This window comes from Spermophilus citellus (genome assembly GCF_964194105.1).
Source record: "Spermophilus citellus genome assembly, chromosome: 13".
Classification (NCBI taxonomy): domain Eukaryota; kingdom Metazoa; phylum Chordata; class Mammalia; order Rodentia; family Sciuridae; genus Spermophilus; species Spermophilus citellus.
This window is the reverse complement of record NC_138193.1, coordinates 76079287-76099057: the sequence shown is the minus strand read 5'-3', so window position 1 is coordinate 76099057 and position 19771 is coordinate 76079287. Positions and strand designations below refer to the sequence as shown.

At 37.8% G+C, this 19771-nt stretch overlaps 1 long non-coding RNA gene across 5 annotated transcripts in view; it reads left to right on the top strand.

Moving 5' to 3' along the window:
- The window catches only part of LOC308632269, a 371322-nt gene that overhangs the window by 328533 nt on the left and 23018 nt on the right, over nucleotides 1-19771 (top strand). For 3 of the 5 annotated variants that reach the window (XR_014018475.1, XR_014018476.1, XR_014018477.1), the window contains 2 exons: nucleotides 10562-10629; nucleotides 12448-12635. This is a non-coding gene — a long non-coding RNA (uncharacterized lncRNA). Of the gene's footprint in view, nucleotides 1-10561; nucleotides 10630-12447; nucleotides 12636-19771 lie in introns of those variants that run through there. The other 2 variants (XR_014018473.1, XR_014018474.1) reach the window with 1 other exon arrangement.

The following is a 19771-nucleotide window of genomic DNA, read 5'->3' as shown; positions in this document are numbered from 1 at the left end:
GTGTGTGAATATGAGTACTGGGTTACAATGAAAACTGTATTTCTAACTGAGCCACAGTCAAAACGTTTGAAAGCCACTTAAATAGAGCATCTGTGTCCTCTTGTGAACCCTCCCTTGGTACCACTTTCAAAGGCAAAACATGGGACTAGAGGAGCCATTGGTTTGATCCGGCATGGCATTTCCAATGTTCTTATGAAAAATATTTTGTTTGAGCCCCAGAATGACAAATAGCTCCAAGTCCAATAGAAACATCATTTTCTAAGAGAAGAGATTGCTTTACAGACAGTGTACAGCAAAATAAAATATCTCACCTCCACAGCTCATGCCCTCTGTTGCCTATAAAGAGTTTTTATATAAGATTCTTTTCTTCTCTCCTTCTTTTCAAACTTACATCTGGTTGAATAGATTTCCCAAGAGCTTAATTCTTCACCTATCCAATGTTTCTGACCCTTGACAGGCTGCAAGACATGGTTCAGGGTAGACCCCAAAACACTGAGAAATATTGTGTGCTGTAATGGCTGTATATGACACAACTGAGTGACTCTTCTTGCACTATACTTAGCTGGGGTGTGGGGTATTTACATAGAGGTGTTTTATTTAGACTGATCTTTTGCATGCCACTCAGTGGGACTCAGTGTCCTTCTTTTCTACAGAATATTTCTCCAGTCTTATCTTGTCCATACCTGTAAGGGCAGAATGGTTAATTTTCATGTTCACTTTTGACTTTCTAAATCAGGTCTCTTTTAGATGATTTTTTTTCTGAATAGTAAAGGTAATTTACTCAGTGCTTTTCAAATAAATGACTTACTTTAGTAACAAATCCATGTGCAAGTTGTCATAAAAATTTTTGTTTTTAATTTGGCAAAGTTGAGGCTCAGAGAAGCAAAGTTGCTTTTCTAAGCTGACACCCCTACAGGGAGCGACAGACCCAATATTTGACTGTTGATTCCGTATCCTATACCATATTCCTGTTGGCCAGAGAAAAATGAGTTTGAGCTAACTTTCTGGACTTGTGCAATTTTCTTGATTTTATTTTAAGTTTCTTTCCTGAGGATGCCTTCAGGACATTTATCCTTTCATCGGGCAGGCTCTCAAAATCAGGAAATAGTTCAAAATTTTGCCCTACTTCTAGAAGTCAATGTCACTGTGAAAAAATAAAAGTGATATATAGGCAAGTATCCAATGATGGTCAAGAAGCTTATAGCATAGGTACCTTATCAGCCTTGGGTCTGCCTGATTTCTATATCTTTGCTTGGCCTTAATTTGTGAATGTGGTGATAGAGGCCCCAAGTCATTAGTATGTAATAAAATATAGGCATACATTCTTCCGAAAGATTTACACTCTTTCAGAAATATGTGAGATGTGAATAATAGGGATAATCCTTGATTAGAGTTTTTCTTTTCTTATGAGGTACTGGAGATTGAACTCAGGGTCTCACACCTACTAGGCAGGAACTTTACTACTGAGTCATGCTCCTACCCCTGGTTAGATAGTTTTTGTTTTGATTTACTAGGCATATTAAGAATTTGTCAGCTGAATACAACTACCATGAGTTAGAAGCTATGTTTTTTCTACAGATTTTGCATTGTGGGGTAAGTTATGTCTAGTTAACTAAATAATTTAAGCCTAAGTATAACAAATTACATTATAATACACTGTGTTCCGGTGCTAACACCCTCTTCTTAACAAAGTATTGGTGAAACCATTATCTGTATGTGAATTAGGGAAACATCTCTACCTCATCTTTTGTATACTTTTAAACTTTTTAAAATCCTATTTGAGTGTACATCACATTGTTATCTGGGTGAAAGGGGAATATCCTTCTCTTAGGGTTGCTACCCTGATTACAGATATAACTTACATATTCCATGCCTGCATAGTATGAGGCATAAAATGACATAATTACATGGATAGCCAAGATATCCAGGGAGCTCCCACATCATTTAAGTGCAGAAATCCAGTCATTTTACTGTATTTCTCTTCTCCAAAGTTTGTTGATACCCATGGAACACTTATACCTTCTACAAACCTGCCTCATGCCCCCATCCTGCGGCAGCCAGCCTCTGGCTTCTGCCTGGCACCTCTGCCCACATGAGTCTGAATTTCTTGAGGTTTACCTGCTCCAGGCAAGAACAGATCACTGCTCTGCAGTGGACATCCCCACATCTCTGGTTTGTCCTCCAGGGGGGGGTGCTGCTTTCTCCAGAGTTAATGTGTTCTCAAGTATGGACCAGATCCTTCAACTATTGCAAAAAGATGCAATTTCAAAATCAGACATCAGAGTCTTTGGAGGTCAGATTCCTTGCTGAGCTCTTGCTGTTACCATATGACAGGGACCAGCTTACATCACTCCCATCTTTCACCAATTGCTAAAAATCCCTAGGGCTCGCTGCACTTTAGAATTCAGACTGGCAAAAAAATCCGCTGATCTAAAAAGAGAAATGTTGCTGCCCCTAAGAAAAATGGTTAGTGCTTGCTTAACAAAAACCTGTGTAATCAAATGGGATATGCAAAGTTCTGCTGCCTACCACAAAGAGACTCCTTGCCCTAAAGGCAAATCCCAGAAGCAGAAATGACTTGTACCTTTTAAGATGGATTTTTTTTTTTTTTTTGTCTCTGAAAAACATGGTTGGCTTGTCTTTTTTGGACACCTGGCTCTGCAGAGAATTCTACATCTTGCCATTTTGTAATTTCCCAGAAGTACAAAATCTTCATGAGTGTTTAGAAACCTGTTTCTAAGTTTGTGGTACTTGTAAACTGAGTGTCAAGGAGTTAGGAATACAGATTTTTGAAAAATTTGAGAAATGAAGAAATGTGTATGTGTTCCTGTGAGCCTATAAGTACTGGTCCTCAACCCCTTACCTTTCTGAAACTGTCTCCTACATTTCCATTTGATATTATTTTTTACTCATTGCCTATGCCATACACAAAGCATCTCATCCCACACCTTCAATAAGGTGCAGAACTTGTGGGATCCTCCAGCCAAAGGAACATTATTCCTGCTCTGTTTTCCCTTCCTCCAAGATTCTGGAGCCTGGAGAGGAGTTGGGGGAGTGGTTTTTTCAGTGCCTCTACCTGGCCTAAATTCTACCCTAGGCCTGGAAGTCCATCAACAGTCCAGTAATCTTGCTATGCTGTAGATATTGATAAGATTAACTAACTAACAGGTGAATTGCCAATTCATTTATGTCAACCTTATTCCTTGTTCAGGGCATACCACTTGGAAGGGGTCCAAATTATCTTTCCTAACATTTATCATGAAGGACAGCTATGCCTGTAACTTCTAAGATCCCCTCTTACCAGCTAAGCTGGTATCCTGGGCCAAATTCCCATATTTCATTACACCAGCTAGTGTCAACTTGCTGACAGCTGACAGTCTTCCATGCTCATTATTCTAAGTAGCATTATTTGGCTCAGAGGTAGTAGGTCTTGGGAAAGGAGTACAAGTAGGACTGGAAAAGGGAGGAAAAATTATGATCCTAAAATTATGGGGGTTAAAAAATCCAGTAACCAGAATGACTGAATAACTATGAACCAGGCTTTTTGGTATGTCTGTTTTATTCTTCTCCCCCTCTCTCTCTTTCTTTCATACACACATACAACTAAACATAAATAATAAAAACGCGTCACACAAGGCCATTAAACCACCTTTCTAGTTCACAAAACAAATTCAATATTACCACAACATTCTTCTTTACTTCACTAGCATCTATCACAAGTCTCATTGGGCCTATATCCTTTTGTGAGTCTTACTTATAGGAGTGAAGATTTGATTAGCATTTGGAAATATTTAGTTCTTTCTTTCCTTCTTTGAAAAAATTGCCATTGAATGCCTAATATATACCTATTGTACTATCTAAGTTTTGTGAAGGATTCCAAAAAGCAGAGCTGAAAATTTCTTTGTCCCCAAGGATAAGATAGCATGGAAAAATTAAACAGATGCACAGGGAAATGTTATATGCTTAATGCTACCACTACTACTAATAATAATACAATTTATGTCACAATGTACAGAAGGAACTATTTAATGACAAAAGGGCAATAGAAACTAGATGTGGTCAGCAAAAGAAAAGAATGTGAGCTCAGGAAATATTTCACAGAGGTCATGTTATAGAGCTTTCATGGAATTGAGGCTTGAGATAAGTGGAAATAAGGTAAAGAGATGCATCATAGATGGATAGATGCATCTTAGAGTGACTAAAAAGCTTCTTCCTAATGGGGACAATCTGCCTCAATGTCCTGAAGCCTATGAACACATGGTACATGCATAGTGAATGCTGAATGCAGGGTGGGATTCCAAACAAAGCCACAGGGGCAGGCATGCTGAGCCCCCATACCCAAGGCTGCATATTTTGGTATGAAGATTTAGGGAGCATCGAGTTTAATTTGGATCACTTTACTTTGATTTGTACATAGATAAAGGCCACTGTAGATAGTCACTATAAGCCACTCTCTAGGAAGAGAAGTACTTTAGGGAAAGAGGATTGATGAAGACAAGGTGGTTGATTACTCATAACTTACTTAGCTATAGCTCCCAAACAAGAAACCACCTATGGCCTCCTGCTCTCCAGTTCTCATTTCAATTAAAGTGGATCTTGATAATCTGAATGTGCATAAATGTTTCAGTGAGTAAGATCCTTTCTTTTTTTAAGAGCCACTCATGAGGGGCTGGGCCTGTGGCTCAGCAGTAGAGCACTCACCTTGCACGTGCGAGACCCACTCATGAACTTGGAATTAATATATCTTTATTACAATCAAGGGACCACAAGGTAAGATAAGGTGATTTGTTCAATTCTAGTTCAAATAGTACAGCCAATGGGTCTATGAGAAGAAATGGCTTCAACTTACATCTGTCCAAGTTCCCACTTTAGAGTAAAAAAAAAAAAGTTAAGAAATGACTTTTCAAAATGTTCTATTTCACAAAAAATTATGGTAGCTACAAAGGAAATAAAACAATGAAATTCTCTACCCATGAGACATATTTTTTTAAACTTGTGGTAAACTTGGTTCAATTTAGAGGGAAGGATTTTCTTTTACTCTTTCTGCTTATAATAGTAATATGTAATCTGATTGGTTCAGCTGTCGATAGTTTTACATTTCTTCCCCAACAGCATATTTGCACATATGCCCCAAAGTTTGGAATCTTATTGCTAATTTGCTAGATTTATTGAGTTATTTTTTTATTACACTCTTCAGGGGCAAAAGTAGAAAAAAAATCCAATTTTGGATGCAGCTTTAATCTAGTGAATACTGTTGGGAACTAATAGAAATGCAGCCATAAATTCAAAATGCACAAAAAATGCTGGATGGGAGAAGGGGGTAGAAAGATTTGTTCATGTCACTTAGACTTATAAAGCTGACATCCACATTTCCCAATGATAAAGAACACAATATAACAGGCAGCTACCGAAGTGCACAAATGTCAGGGAATTTAGGACTATTCCATTAATTTTCTTGGGTCTACCAACAATTATTAGGTGAGCTTGATCTTATGTTCTTTACTTAAGAAGCTTCAGAGTTCAGAGTGTCAAAGAAGCATACCCAGTTCTGATACTGTTGGATCGAGTAGCTGTGAAGGTCTTCCTAGTTTGCAGTCCTGGAGTGAGCATGTCTGTGAGTTGAAAAGATTAGTCTTACTGCTCAGAAGGTTCACAACATACCTTGTTTTTATATCTGCCATGCATAGAATTATGCCTGAGACAAAGAAGGCCTTCAGTAACTGAGAATGTCTAGTAAGGGCTGCTGCTGTAGCTTTAGCTCTGTGCATTCATCAAATATGCACAGGCTGAGTGAATTATCAGAAAAAACAAGTCTCTTATGGTGGTTAATTTATATGTGTCAACTTGATTGTATAAAGAGCTATCTAGATACCTGGTAAAACGTTATTTCTGGGTGTATATGTGAGGGTGTTTCTGGAAGAGATTAGCATTTGAATTAGTAGACTGAGTAAAGGAAGATCTACCCCAAGAAACTTAGGCAGACATCAGACAATCTATTGGGGGCCTGGATCAAACAAAAAGACAGAGAAAAGTGAATTTTCTGTGTCTTTCCTTGACCTGGGCATCTATCTCCTCCAGTTTTCAGAAATCCTTTCAATTCTGGGACTTGCACCCAGGTCACCTTCTTTTTCAGGCTTTGGCAGTTGCAGCATATCCACTTCCATGGATTATGGTATAATTCAGATTTGGTCTGAACGATACCCACCAGTTTTTCTGGTTCTCCAGCTTGCAAATGGCATATTGTGAGACTTCTTTGCCTCAAAATTGTGTGAGTCAATTCCCATAATAAACCTCATTCTATATATTTTTCTCCTATTGGCCTGTTTCCTTAGAGAACCCTGACTAATATAAGTTCTATTTAACTTCCCATCTTTTCTAACTGGGTTAGAAGAAGCAAAAAGAAGAGCAGAGTCTTTACTTTTTTTTTTTTCTATATGAATCCTGATAAATTACAGAATCCTCAACCATTCTATTCCTTTTCTAAAGTATGTTTTCAGTGGGCTTTTCCAGTCCTGATCCTTAATCTACACAGGGAAATCATGCCTAAAGCCATCTTGAAACTTCCTAAATTGTCACTAGGAAGCTGAGTTTACAATGTTCATGTCCAGAACACTCAAATATAAGTAGAGAGTAATAAGAAAGTAGGCCATGCTGAGGCAGTTCCCAGGCTGTTCTATGCTCTCTCACTGGGTCCTGGCACACATTCTGCTTAGAACCCCAGGCTGTTCCCCTGACTGTCTACTAAGCCTCAATGCTCAGCCCAGGATGATCCCTTCTGAAATCCTTTAGTACATGCCAGGTTGGGATAGGTGCCAATCACTAGTGTTCCCATCAATACCTGTGTGTTCTCCAACCCTACTATATGCTTCTGTGTTTCAGGCTGACTTTAGACACACACACACATACACCCACACTCACACACACAGACACAGAAATTACGAGCTTAAAGATTTACAGGCAGGACATATATTTTATTCGCCTCTGTTGTCTCTTCAACCAGCACAAATTCTGGCAGGTATTGGGGATGCAGTACATGTTTTTCAATAAATGAATGAGGCTATTCCAAAGAAATTACCTATTATGATTTGACAAGTAAAAACTTGGTAAAAGTGAAAAAGGAATGCAAAGGCTATTTATGCTATTTTTTGGATTGATCTACTTCATTAAACTTGACTAATGTCCTGGATCAAGAACCGTAGGCTTGGGTTCTCTAAGATAACTCCTTCTTCTTTCCATAAACTGTTCTGCGGAGAAGAATGGAAGAGATATCATCACTTTTTTTTTTTTTTTTTAGCATAGAGACAGGTACCTCCCCTGATTATTCTGTGCACAAAATGTCCAAGAACCAGGATTCTCAAGGCCAGACTCACAATAAAATGAGAAGCAGCATCCTGTAGCACTCAATCCTCATTTTATCAACCTGAGTTCCTGGTGGCACTGCATCTGTTCAAACAGGCTAGAATTTATGGAAAAAGAAGGCACAGTGGACTTCTTAAGACAAAAATTCTTTACAAACCAGATAGAAAAGATAATACTGTTTTCACAAGTGTATTGAGCCCCTCTTGCCCAGATCTGTGCTAGATGGTAGTTATTGGTTTTGTGAAGTTGTGTGGGTGAGCAATGCTAAAAGGTATATGCCCTAGTTTCTTCTCTCCTGGTGTCTAGAGCTTACAATATGGCCCAAGACAGAGAGCCACACAAAGCCATATATAGACATATTTACTGAAAGATGAATTAAAATCAAGTGTCATATAAATGTACATTCAGCTAATCACTGTGGACAGACTACACAAGAAAATTAAGTAGTGACTGAAGTTATCAGAGATTGGGTGGTGAGACTGTTGTACTCCCCAGGTCCCAAAGACATCCATCTTTTCAGGCTCCATTAGGCTCTCCCATGTGCCTCCAATCTCATCTCCAAATTTGTCAAATAATATGAAATCTGGCTCATAGCTGCTATCTTCCCCCTCCTACCTGTTATGTTTTTGGATGATTATAAGGTCTCTGTAGCCCACTTTTCTCCAAAGCTTTTATTCTTGGTTTTTCTTTCCTTTTCTTTAGTTCTTTTCCCTTTTTGATACATTATAGTTTACACATTGTAGTGGTATTCATTGTCACATATTTGTAATGCACATAATATAACAATATAATTTGGTTAAATTTGTGTCCTTTTCCTTCCCTTACTCTTCCTTCTATCCCATTCCCCTTACTCTATTTTACCAATCTCCCTTCTATTTTTCTGATGTTTCCCCTCAATTTCTCCTCTTTTTTATCTATCTTTCACATATGAGAGATAACTTATGACTCTTGATTTTCTGAGTTTGGTTTATTTAACATAATATTCTCAAGTTCCATCCATTTTATTACAAATGGCATCATTTCTTTATTCTTTATGGTTAAGCCAAACTTCATTTTGTATATAGACCACATTTTCTTTATCCATTCATCTGTTGATGGATACATAGGCTGGTTCCATAGTTTGCCTGTTGTGAATTGTGCAGCTATAATCATGGGTATGCATAGATCACTATCTTGGTTCCTTAATCATTCTGTCTTAATGATATGCAACTCTACCCTTTAGAAATCCCTACTCAGATCTATCTAGATCCTGATGTCAGTGGAACTCTTCCTACTCTAAAAAATCCCAAATCCAAGTTCCAGGATCACAGAGTAAGAGAGAGGAGATGAGGGAAGAAGTCCAATTCTGGGACACTGCATCCTTCAGATACTGAATAAAAGAGGAGTTGGCATAGAGTAGTGAGATGAGAAGAAAATCAGGAAGGCACGGTGTCATTGAAGAACAAAAGCTCTTTGGAGACAAATTGGCACCAATCCTGTCCATTGTACTGAGAGGTTAAGAAAATGAGAGAAAAATGGCTGTTGAATCTGGTTAAGTATTAATATCCTTGAAAACCTTGTGAAGTGCAAGTTAGAGCGTGGGAACGGTATCCTGATCTGATCCACACAAGGCTCTGAGTGAAGAGTCCCAAGAAGTTCTACTGATTGGTAGTAGAAAGCACAGCAGAAAATGAACTAGCTTGTACACCACAGGGAGTGTGATTTTAGGCACAAAATCAACAATCAACTAGGGAAGTAGTATTTAAGTCATTAGCCAATATACTAAAATATTAGGAAAAAACTAAATAACCTGAAGAGAGCTGGAGAGCCCCAAACAAGTATCAACTGGGTAGACACAGGAAGAGAGCAAAACCAAACGGGAGTTCAAATGGGGACTCAAAATAGAACTAAATATTTCCTGAACATATGCTGGCCTTTCCTCATTAAAAAAAAAAGAGGAGTTGAAAGTTAGATTTGGGGGGAAAAAAGAAAAGAAAGAAATGTATAGAAAGGAAGAGGTAAGATTTAGGGCTTCTGAGGAATTTATGGGTAAAACTAGCCTCTGGAATGATTTTGTCACCAGGCAGAACAAATGAATAAAATGCATATAATCTTCTTAGTTGACCACAACCCTACCTATGTTCAGACTTTCAGTGTTATGTAGAGAGATAAAAGAGATTAGTTAAAGCATGCTGCCTGAGTAGCAGAGTCACACTCCCTTCTGAATTACAGTTAGACCCTCAAGTGCAACATTGCTTCAGACCAACTGATAAAATTATCTGGCCTCAATGTTTTCATAGATAAATTGGGGGATAATTTACTCAGTAAGTCACTGGAAACTATTTACCTTCCCATCATTTCACTGACCTGCCTAAAGGACTATAATTATCAAACTGACCAAACCCAGAACAAAGATCATTTCTGATAAAGCACATACACATTGCAATGTTAGCTGTGGGCCCAGCAGAAGGAAGCTAGAAATAGCAATAACCAGAAAAGAGGTGCCGCTGAGACTCCATCTTTAGCCTCATGCATTATGCCTTTGTTTTAAAAGCGGCAGAAATCTAAGGAAGGAACTGGAACAATTTTCTCTGGGCTGGTGACAAATCCTGTGGGCTCTGTGGGCTGGTGCATGGCAAGTGGAGGTGCTGTCTCATTGTCTGCTCTCTTCTCTTTTTTTCTGATGTGTCAAGACAATTCAAAGACTTTTTTAAAAAAAAAATTATGTGATTTTTATTCAAACATGAATTGGGAACCTACTAGGTGCTGAATATAGAAAAATAAATTTGGATGATATATTCTCTGCCGTTGAGGGACTCACAGTCTAGTGAGGAGGATCTATCTATATGTATATATCTATATTCATATCCACATCTACAGATACACCTATAGATCAGAGAGTTAAAATAATTACAGGTGCTATAACACTTTTGTAATGAGCATGATGTGTGCCTCTGGAACCCCTATTCTACTGGGCAGTGTGGATGGCTGACCCTGGCCTCAGGAATGGGCTTGGTCAATACTACACACATATGTTTTGGAATGAATTATTTTTATTATGAATGTGCCGTTCTGTCATTCTGTAAGGATCTTCAGACTGATATAAGTACCCGTTTTAATTGTGGGTAGTCCACTGGTAAGCTATTCGTGTCATTTCATAAGTAGGTAAACTGAGGCTCTACCTGGTCAAATAAACTAATTCATGCATTGTATTTCACAATAGTTTGGAAGGCTTGTTAAGCACAGACTACTGACCTCTACCTCCAGCGTTTCTGATTCATTCGTTCTGGGGTAAGGCATTTGTATTTGAATTTGCATTTCTAACAAGTTTTAAGAAAATACTAACTTTGCTAGTCCTGGGGCCAATCTTTGGGAACCATGGCACAGCTCTTCTCTTTCATTAACTTTTCTCAGCCTAATGAATCAATGCATCTTCCCTCTCTTGGATGTGTTCCTTCAAACTCCAGCTGGGATGATAACTCTCCTTCATGGAAGGAGGCATCCTGTACTAAACCATATTTATTTATTAATGTGCTGTATTTTAGTGGAACTGTCTATTCATGACCTCTGTCTCCCAGTGAGTGCCAGATGGGGATGATGTACTAATACTCACTTATGCACTGAGTGGCATCAGGGTTTAGCACAGTGTCCAACACATTTGCACCTAGTGAATATGTGTTGAATACAACTGAGCTGTCTATGGGGGTTTCCTATCATTGAACCCCAAAAACATGAGTGATATCTCAATGGAGGTAAAATATTATCCCAAGAGGATAACTACTGATTCTTGGAAGACAAAAACAAAATAAAAAAACAAACAAAAAATATAGACATTAAAATGGTTATGCTGTTTCAAAGGGCCACATTACATAAACAGATATTCAGTGTACATATGGCCTCATAGAGAGGTGCAATTAGAAAAAAAATGCCTAGAAAGGCCCCTTTGGGTGATGATAATTGAAAAAAAAAAAGTTTAAGAATCTGCTCTAGAATATTGCTTCTGGAAAAATGTCCAGAAGATTGTCATTGCAGGATCAGATGGGTGTTTGCTGAAATTTAGATCACATGCTCCACTCCAGATTTTTTGCTTTACTCCCTGTGAAGGGGATAGAGACCAGCACATAGCAGGTGCTCAATAAATATCTGCTGAATAATTCATTTCTCTTCTAACTACCCATTTTCAGAATAGCCACAGCACTTCTTTCCTGTACAGATTCCCCAGGGTCAAGTTTGGTGTGTGTTCTCATTGACTATCTCATACTGATTGCTTTCATTACTCAAGGAAAATAAAACCCCCCTAGCTGAATTCTTTTTGGATGTGGAATGACCTTCACAACATGGGATAAATCATGCTGACTCAACTCTGGCTGGGTTACAGCCTTCAGCTGTAGCAGGCTCAACCTCCTCAGGCCTGTTGTAACTTCAGAATGGGTGCTATCTGAAATCTACACAAAGTCTAAAATTCCTTCCTTTCTATCCCTGCCTGCAAACTTCCTGTTTGTCTCATTAAAGTACATGGCTTACCTCCTCCAAAGAGCCTCAATTTAAGCCTGGGAAATCAGCTTTCCAAAGGTATCACAAAGTTGTGCAAATCATAAGGAGCCACTGCTCAAGGCTTCTTCATAGGATGTCAGGAAATTATGAGCTGCTCCTTTTCCATTCCACTTCTAATCATTAATATTCCTGCCAGGATTAGTGACGCCTTCTTGCTTTTCTCCCTTGGGTGAACTCTTTCATCTACTCCTTCTTTCCATTCTATTTTTTCCTTCCGTTAATATACCTTGATCCATGTATTTTCTCCATTCCCATTCCGCATCTGTTCTCCTTTGGGCAATTGTCCTGAATTATTTAATAGATGTTCCATTTTTTTTCCCTGTTCACTCCATCCTCATGTTTTCCTCTCTTGTTGGTGTGTCTAAGTTCCCTTCTGCATGTGTATGCAACTCATCCAGCAATCCTCTCCTTTCTAAACCATAAATCATGGTGGGGAAGATTGTGTTTTGACACTAGACAGGAGGTAGGCAGCCCCAGGTGGGTGGGCAGGGGAGGAGCATGCCCCAGTGACTTGCTTTTAGAAGGTAACAGATTTGATCATTTTTTTTTTTCAAGGAGCCCAGCAGGCAGTGTGTAATTGGTAATCAAGATTCATCTTTGCATCGTTTTGCGGGATTGTGCAGAACTTGGGTTCACTGTGTCTGCAGTTTTCAAACTTTTCCACCAGTTTTTCTCATGGCAGCTCTTGATCAAGGTAAAAAGAAAATAATTATGCTGTTAAAAATAAATTTATTTTAACTTTTTGAGGTTTTCCTGTTTGTCAACAGCTACAAGAGTAGCTTTCAAAAGGAGACAATTCTTTTACACACAGCTACACACAAATACACACACCCACAAATACACACACCCACATGCACATTTGGTAAACCTGTGATAAGAGATAAGTCAGTCCACCTTGTGGTGGCCTTTTCTAAATACTTTTTCTTTTTTTCCAGAAGTCTCTCATTGTCTCCTGAGGCCCTCTGTCTCTAGTCTGAGAAAAGGATTGTAAGATAAAATGGCTAGGTTTCTGGCAATCGTGTAGGGGAGAGTTTTTGGGGTAATGACAGGCCACATTGATATTTCCTAAAAGTGTTCTTTTGTTTTCTCCTATTTGAGCAGTAAAATGAAGAGAAATCAGCCATTTGCCTTGGGATATCCTTTTTCAGTTGCTGCTTAGACTGCTTTTTGGCCTAATGTTGAGATGCTACCCCTTGTGTACTTGTGAGGGCTTCTAAAAGCAAGTTTTGTGCATTAGAACCTAACTTCTGTCTATTCTCTTTACTTAAGTATAAAGATTGTCCATTCAACCAAATTTTCTCAAATGCAAAGTTCCCAAATGCAAAGCAATGGTAAGACTCATCGAGTGATACAAAGATAAACATAATCTAGCCTTGTGTCCCTACATTCAAGTCTCTGCCTATAGTAGTTATAAAAATCTGTGTATATGTATATATGTGTATATATATATATATATATATATATATATATATATATATATATTAGTTACAAACTTATATAACTACTATATGTAATAGTTATATATAAGTAGTAATTATATTAGCTATAAAATATTATTACTAATAAAGTGCCACTAATATATTGCTATTATATATAAATAGTAATAGATAGTAGTTGTGTATATATTTGCATTAGTAGTAATATATTAGTAATATATTTAGTAGCTATTAAATTGTGTCCACTTTGTAGTACTAGAGTCAAGTAGTATTAATGATTATTTGGGGGAAAAATCAGCCCCATGGTAAAATAAATTGTGAAAACACTGGGGGGGAAATGACATTAAAACTGTTTCTTTATTGTAGCACTTTTCAAAGTCCTTGATATGCTAATCGTATTTGAGGTGGTAGAACAACTGATGGATTCTTCCAGGTATATCTTGGGAAAAGCTGCCTATTCCAAGGTAGGAAGTGGTTAAATGCTGCAAAGAGAGACACCAGTAAGATGATTAGAATGAGCAGAGGATTACAAACCAACTTGGAAAATCTAGAACTCTAGAGAGGAGATCCCATTCAAATTGAACCCTAATGGATTGGCTGAATTGGGGATCAGGGTTTGTGAGAGCAGGCTATTAGAAAAAGGGCACCTGAAAGTAAGTAGTGTCAAAACGTAGAAAACTTCTCTGGTTGTACAGGATGTAGCGTCGCACCATGTGTGCAGTCACACATGAATCCAGGGTAATGATGTCCATCACATTCCGCCATCTTTCCTGCCCTTATGTCCTCTTCCTGTCCCTCCACTTATCAGAGAGAGCATACCTAGTTAAATTAAATAATTAATTAATAACAAATAAAATAAAATTCACAATCACAAGAAAATAAAAGTAGAAAACTTGACACATCTATGTGAAAGACTAAGTGAGGCAACATAGGACGAGCTTATTAAAAGTCAACGGCACTGGACAGGGCTGGAAAGGAACATTACAATTCTGGAAGCCTTTTTGTTGTTTCCTAGTAGAAATGATAAGCACTTCCTCTTTCTCCTCTAAGAAAAGCCCTCCAGGGACAGTGACCAGTGTAGAGTTTAAAAGCCTGGGCAATGAGAGAGATTTAGTAGCTTGTGTCTTTATACAAGTGGCCTTGGATCATACAGATTCTTGATTTTCCCTCTGAAAAAAATGGGGATGATCATAATAATTTATTGGGTTATGGAGGCCATTAAATTGATGTTCCATCTAAAATGTTTGATATAGCATCTGATGTATAGTAATTGCCTTATAAATATTAGTTGTTTCAGTTACTTCTGTGAAGAGAGAAAAATAAAAAAAAATTCTATAGGTATTCTCAGAAAATAGAGAACATTGGTCAGTTTTCTATTGACTTTGACTAGCTTGTGTTAATTCTTCCATTTTTAGGTTTCTTTTGGCCTAGACTTACATCTATGCTTGCATATTTTAATTATGGAAATTTGACAATTTCATGGGTAATCTTCTGTGTCTTTGGGAATTTTATTTTTGGTAATATTTGCTGTATTCTTGGTGAGTTTTTGGTAAGTGTTCAACAACTATTCTCCTATAACACACACACAAACACACACTAATAAGCATATTATATGTCTTACTGATATTAAGGATGTGTAGCACACAGTTTATAAGTAATAATAACATAAAACAATATTCTTCATGGTAAATTCTATAAAGCCAATTGATTAGTATAGAATGGTTTTGTTAATTTTTGTTGAATTCTCTTATCTGTAGATACACTGAGGTTGTAATTGATGAACAAGGGTGGTTCCAACATGAATACTGGCTGTGATTTTTCTCTAGGTTCAAAAATAAAAGATGAAAGTAAAACAATGAAGATGCATATCAGAAATTTGTTCATCAATGACATGATACACTTTTTTGTTGGCTTAGATAAAGGTTTTGAATGCTGAAGAAATATTTCCTCATCTTTTTGTGCTGTTAACAATGTGACAACTGTAGAATGACATGCATGTTAAGTGTGCATTACTCCTATTTTCTCCATCACTTTAAAACATCTAGAAAATCAACAAAACAATAAATCCAATGCTGAGTGTAGATTTACTGAAGTTCATCCTAATTGTCGTGTCTGTTAATTTCTAGCTGTTGAAGCTAGTAGTGATATAGCTACTCCCACCATAGCCAATTTCAACAATAGCAGAATGTAGTCAATTAATCAGGAAGTGATGTGTCTTGGGGATTTATTTTTAATATAATTTATCTAGTTGCAAATTTATATAATTTACTTTTAAATGACTATGTTTAACAATTGATTTATATAATTCTTAATAATCAAACAGTCAGATTTTGAAGAGGATCAGGTGTCTCAGACCTTGAGGGTGGCACGTTCTTCTTAATCTGACTTGGCAGGATTCTTGCTGAAACTGGATTTTACAAGGACGTACACCCATGATCCTAGAAGAACCTTGAGGAACCTAGTTTGCTCAAGCGAAGGATATTGGTCATAGTGAACTAGTTGAAAGTGGTACTTGTGTTTTCTGAAGATACTAATAATAAAAAACTTTCCCATTTGTGAGATTCTGGAACAGCCCGTCCTCCGGCTTCCCTCCCACAACATGGAGCATTGTGAAGAAAGAATTTTCTGTTTCAATTTTCCAGCATAGATCTGCCTCCACTGGTGCCATTTTAATTTTGTTCTAAAACACCTCTCAATCCTGCCTGCTTGAATCTCATCACAGCATGTTCCAATAACATTTCTCGGCTCATGTTTTTGTTATTTGGCGCCAACGACCGTAAAATAAATGAAGGCCATATTTCACAGAGAGGCACATGATTTAGCATTAGGTGAAATATCATGAGTCTGGTCACTGTTTCAGTGGGTAGTCTGACAGGCTTTAAGTTTCTAAAACAAATTTCATGCATGGAGACTTTTAGTCAATTCACCAGAATTATAATTTTCTTAATGATTAACTTGTAGTCCAACTTACACCATCAAAATATATCCTGTCCAGCGAATGTCATGATAACCTGCCACCATTCATTCTGAGGGCCTTCTGTAGAATCCTATAGGTAAATGTGAAATATCTGAGTTTGGGGGTGTTGTTTTTCCAATTTGGTACTTTTTTATAAAGCTGTATTACCCTTTTTGTTAAGTTGTGAGTGAGGCCAACATGGAGGAATTTTCCAAACCATTCTAAAGACATGGAAATCGTCTGTATGCTAACCACATCCTGCTGAGGATAGAGTTAATTCTAATTAGTAAAAAATGGAGTCACAAGCAGTCATTGCACAGGTGTGGCTGTCCACAGCACGTTTAAATTGTGTAAAGATTCGTCCCAGGGTTCAAATACCTCTGCCTTTCTTCCCAGAATGTTCCTCAAAATGATGCAGCTGGATATCAGGGCCAGCTTTCTTAAATTGTCTGTGCCACAGGAAAATGCTTGAAAGCATATTCCCTAACCCAGACTTCTTCGGCTAGACTCCACTAAACTGGTTCATCCTTTTATTCCTTAGAACATACTTGTGGTTTTCAATTTAAGCTGTTTTATTTTTCTTCCTTTCAGTTTGTTATTTCAAAGGCTTTTCTACAACATCATTCCAGACCAAGACACAGCCATTATTTATATTATTGACAGCTTGTTGGTGCCCCTCATATCTTTGGGGGTCTTTTTCCTTTTCCCATCTTTTGAAAAGACAAATGCTATCCCTCATCTTAAAGGTTAACATGGATGGTGAAACCCCATGATCCCAAAGGCAGGACTGTCACTCTCCCGAGCTTTAATACCTGCATGGTTTACAGAGCACAGAAGAGATGGGTTTGCTCACCACCACATGCAGGCAGAGAAAATTGGGACAAGTGCATGCCTAATCATTTACCCAAGAAATAGAAATGCTACCTTTTTCAAATGTTCCTGTGAGAAGGACATGCTGAATGTTAAAAATACAAGTCTCCAATTACCAAACGAAAACTGAACTATATATTCCCTGTATCCCTAAAAAGTTCCATCTATAGAAATACTTCCTTCCTTTCTCTTTTCCTTCCTCCCTCTTTTCCTCTCTCCCTCTTTTGTTCTATCCTTCCAAATAAGTAAGCAATTTCCCCCATTGGTAGTTCAATAAGCTTTTTGTTATTGCAGTTAGGGTCCTGAGGTTGGAACCCAGGGGATGCTCAATCACTGAGCCAAATCCCCAGCCTTTTTTTTTTTTTTTTTACTTTGAGTCAGGGTCTCACTAAGTTGCCCAGCTTGTCCTTGAACTTGTGATCCTCCTGTGTCTCAGCCTCCTGAGTAACTGGGATTACAGGTGTATGTCACTGCAACCACCTCAGTAAGCTTTTGATGGAATGGAACCATTTGTCATAAATGGACATGCCTAACATTCCCTTTGGAACTCATAGCGAAAGATGGGGGGGTGTAAATATAATATAGAATGATATTCAAATTTGGGGTCCAGTAGTCCCCCATCTCCCCAAAGGATTTTTCTCTCTTCTATCATCTGTGAACATTTGCAGGGATTTTGACCACCATCAAAGTGCAAAGAACTAAATACTTATCTTAAATATAGTTTCCCTAAATCTCCGTCATCAAACCACTATGATTTCTCATGCATCCTACTGCAATAACTTCCTAGTCTGGCTTCCTGCTTTCACTGTTACCTGTTCTACAATTCACCCCACAGCTTCTAGATCGAGCATGTATGAACACAACCAGGTCATAGCACAACATGTACACTCAAAAAACAAAACAAAAAATTCCAAACACTTTCTTTTGGCTTAGAAAGCTCTTCATGAAGTGGTATCCATTTACCTCTCTCATCTCACTGCGTACCTTTACACCCCAGCTACCATGCTCCAGCCGCATTCCCTTTCTGTACCATGACAAATCTCAATATTAGAGATTTTACACATGACCTTTCCCTCTGCTGGGTCTTTTTTGGCATTCAGATCTCAATGTAAACACCACTGTATCACAGAGGCGCTTCTTTTTTTTATTGGTTGTTCAAAACATTACAAAGCTCATGATATATCATCTTTCATACATTTGACTCAATTGGGTTATGAACTCCCATTTTTACCCCCAAATACAAACTTTTTGACCACTTTATATATATATATTTGCCCAATTAATCTTTTTTACATCACCCTGTTTTCATTCTCTGAGCATTATTTGTTCTTATTTATTTGCTTGTTATTTGTTGATTATGAAAGATTGTTTTCTCCCCACACCTCAAATATAATTCAGTGACCCATGGGAACTTTTCAGTCTTGCTCCATATCATATCCTCAGTGCTTCCAATGCTGTGTGGCACAAGCATTAAATAGAAGTAATAAATGGTTGACAAATAACTAAATAAATGTATGCAAGAAATGCAAGGATGCCACATGCAAAGAGAAATCAGTTACTGACATGTCACATGCCCTCACTTCCCTCCTTAGCCAGTTTCAGTTCCATCACATGATGGTTTCCTCTTGCATATCCTTCAGTTGCCTTGCCCCTCTCCTTGCAGCTGTTGTCTCCTGGTGAAATATTAGTGCTGGATAATCTCACGGATCTCTTTACTCTTACCCAGGAAGCTGAATTGGAGGGCAGAGGGACACACATCAGGACAGCTGGTTCCACTTTAAACTCATGATCAGAAACTTTAAATGGAACCTTGGTGAAAGCTTGCAATGGGACTACCACATTTAAGGCACTCTAAGACTGACCATTTTCCACATTTTAACTCTTTTGAAATCAAGATGCAAGTTGGAGCTAGTAACTTGTGACAATTTGATTAGTTCTTTGTGACCACCTCTGTGATCAAGATGGCAATTGTGATATGAGGACTTGGTTGCATTCCTGGGCTAGGGCTCTTCCAGAAGGCAACTCCTCTGTTTTCCAGTCAAGAAACCCAGTGAGGATAATTTGAAGAAAGATTTGGAGTCCTGCTTATGGCTTGAAACCCTTCCATTAACACTTTCTGGTGGAAAAATACCAGCATCAAACTTGCAGAATGGGTGTCTGTATTCACACTCTCCAATCCTCTTCTCTCATTCTCTAATTGTTTCCATGGAGATCTTAACAAAATAGTTTGAGGAAGTAATATATTCACATAGTTTAAAGATGAAAACAGCTACAAATTTTGCATCTCTATCCCATCTTCTGGCTTCTTCTCCCTCTTCCAACAGGTAATCTATTTTATTAAATTTCTTGTTTATCTTTCCATTGATTCCATATTCAAATTGAGTCAAAAGGATCATGTATTCTTATTCTAAACCTTTCTTACCAAAGGCATTATAAAATAAAAACTTTTTTCAGTTAGCTGCTTTTTTTTTTGCTAAAAAATGATACTAAACCATTGCATATTAATTCATAGTTTTCTCAATTGTGTATTTTGCCACACACATTCCATTGCCCAGATATTTCATGGTTTGTCTAACTTGCCCTTATTTATAACCATCTGGGTTATTTTTAACCAATT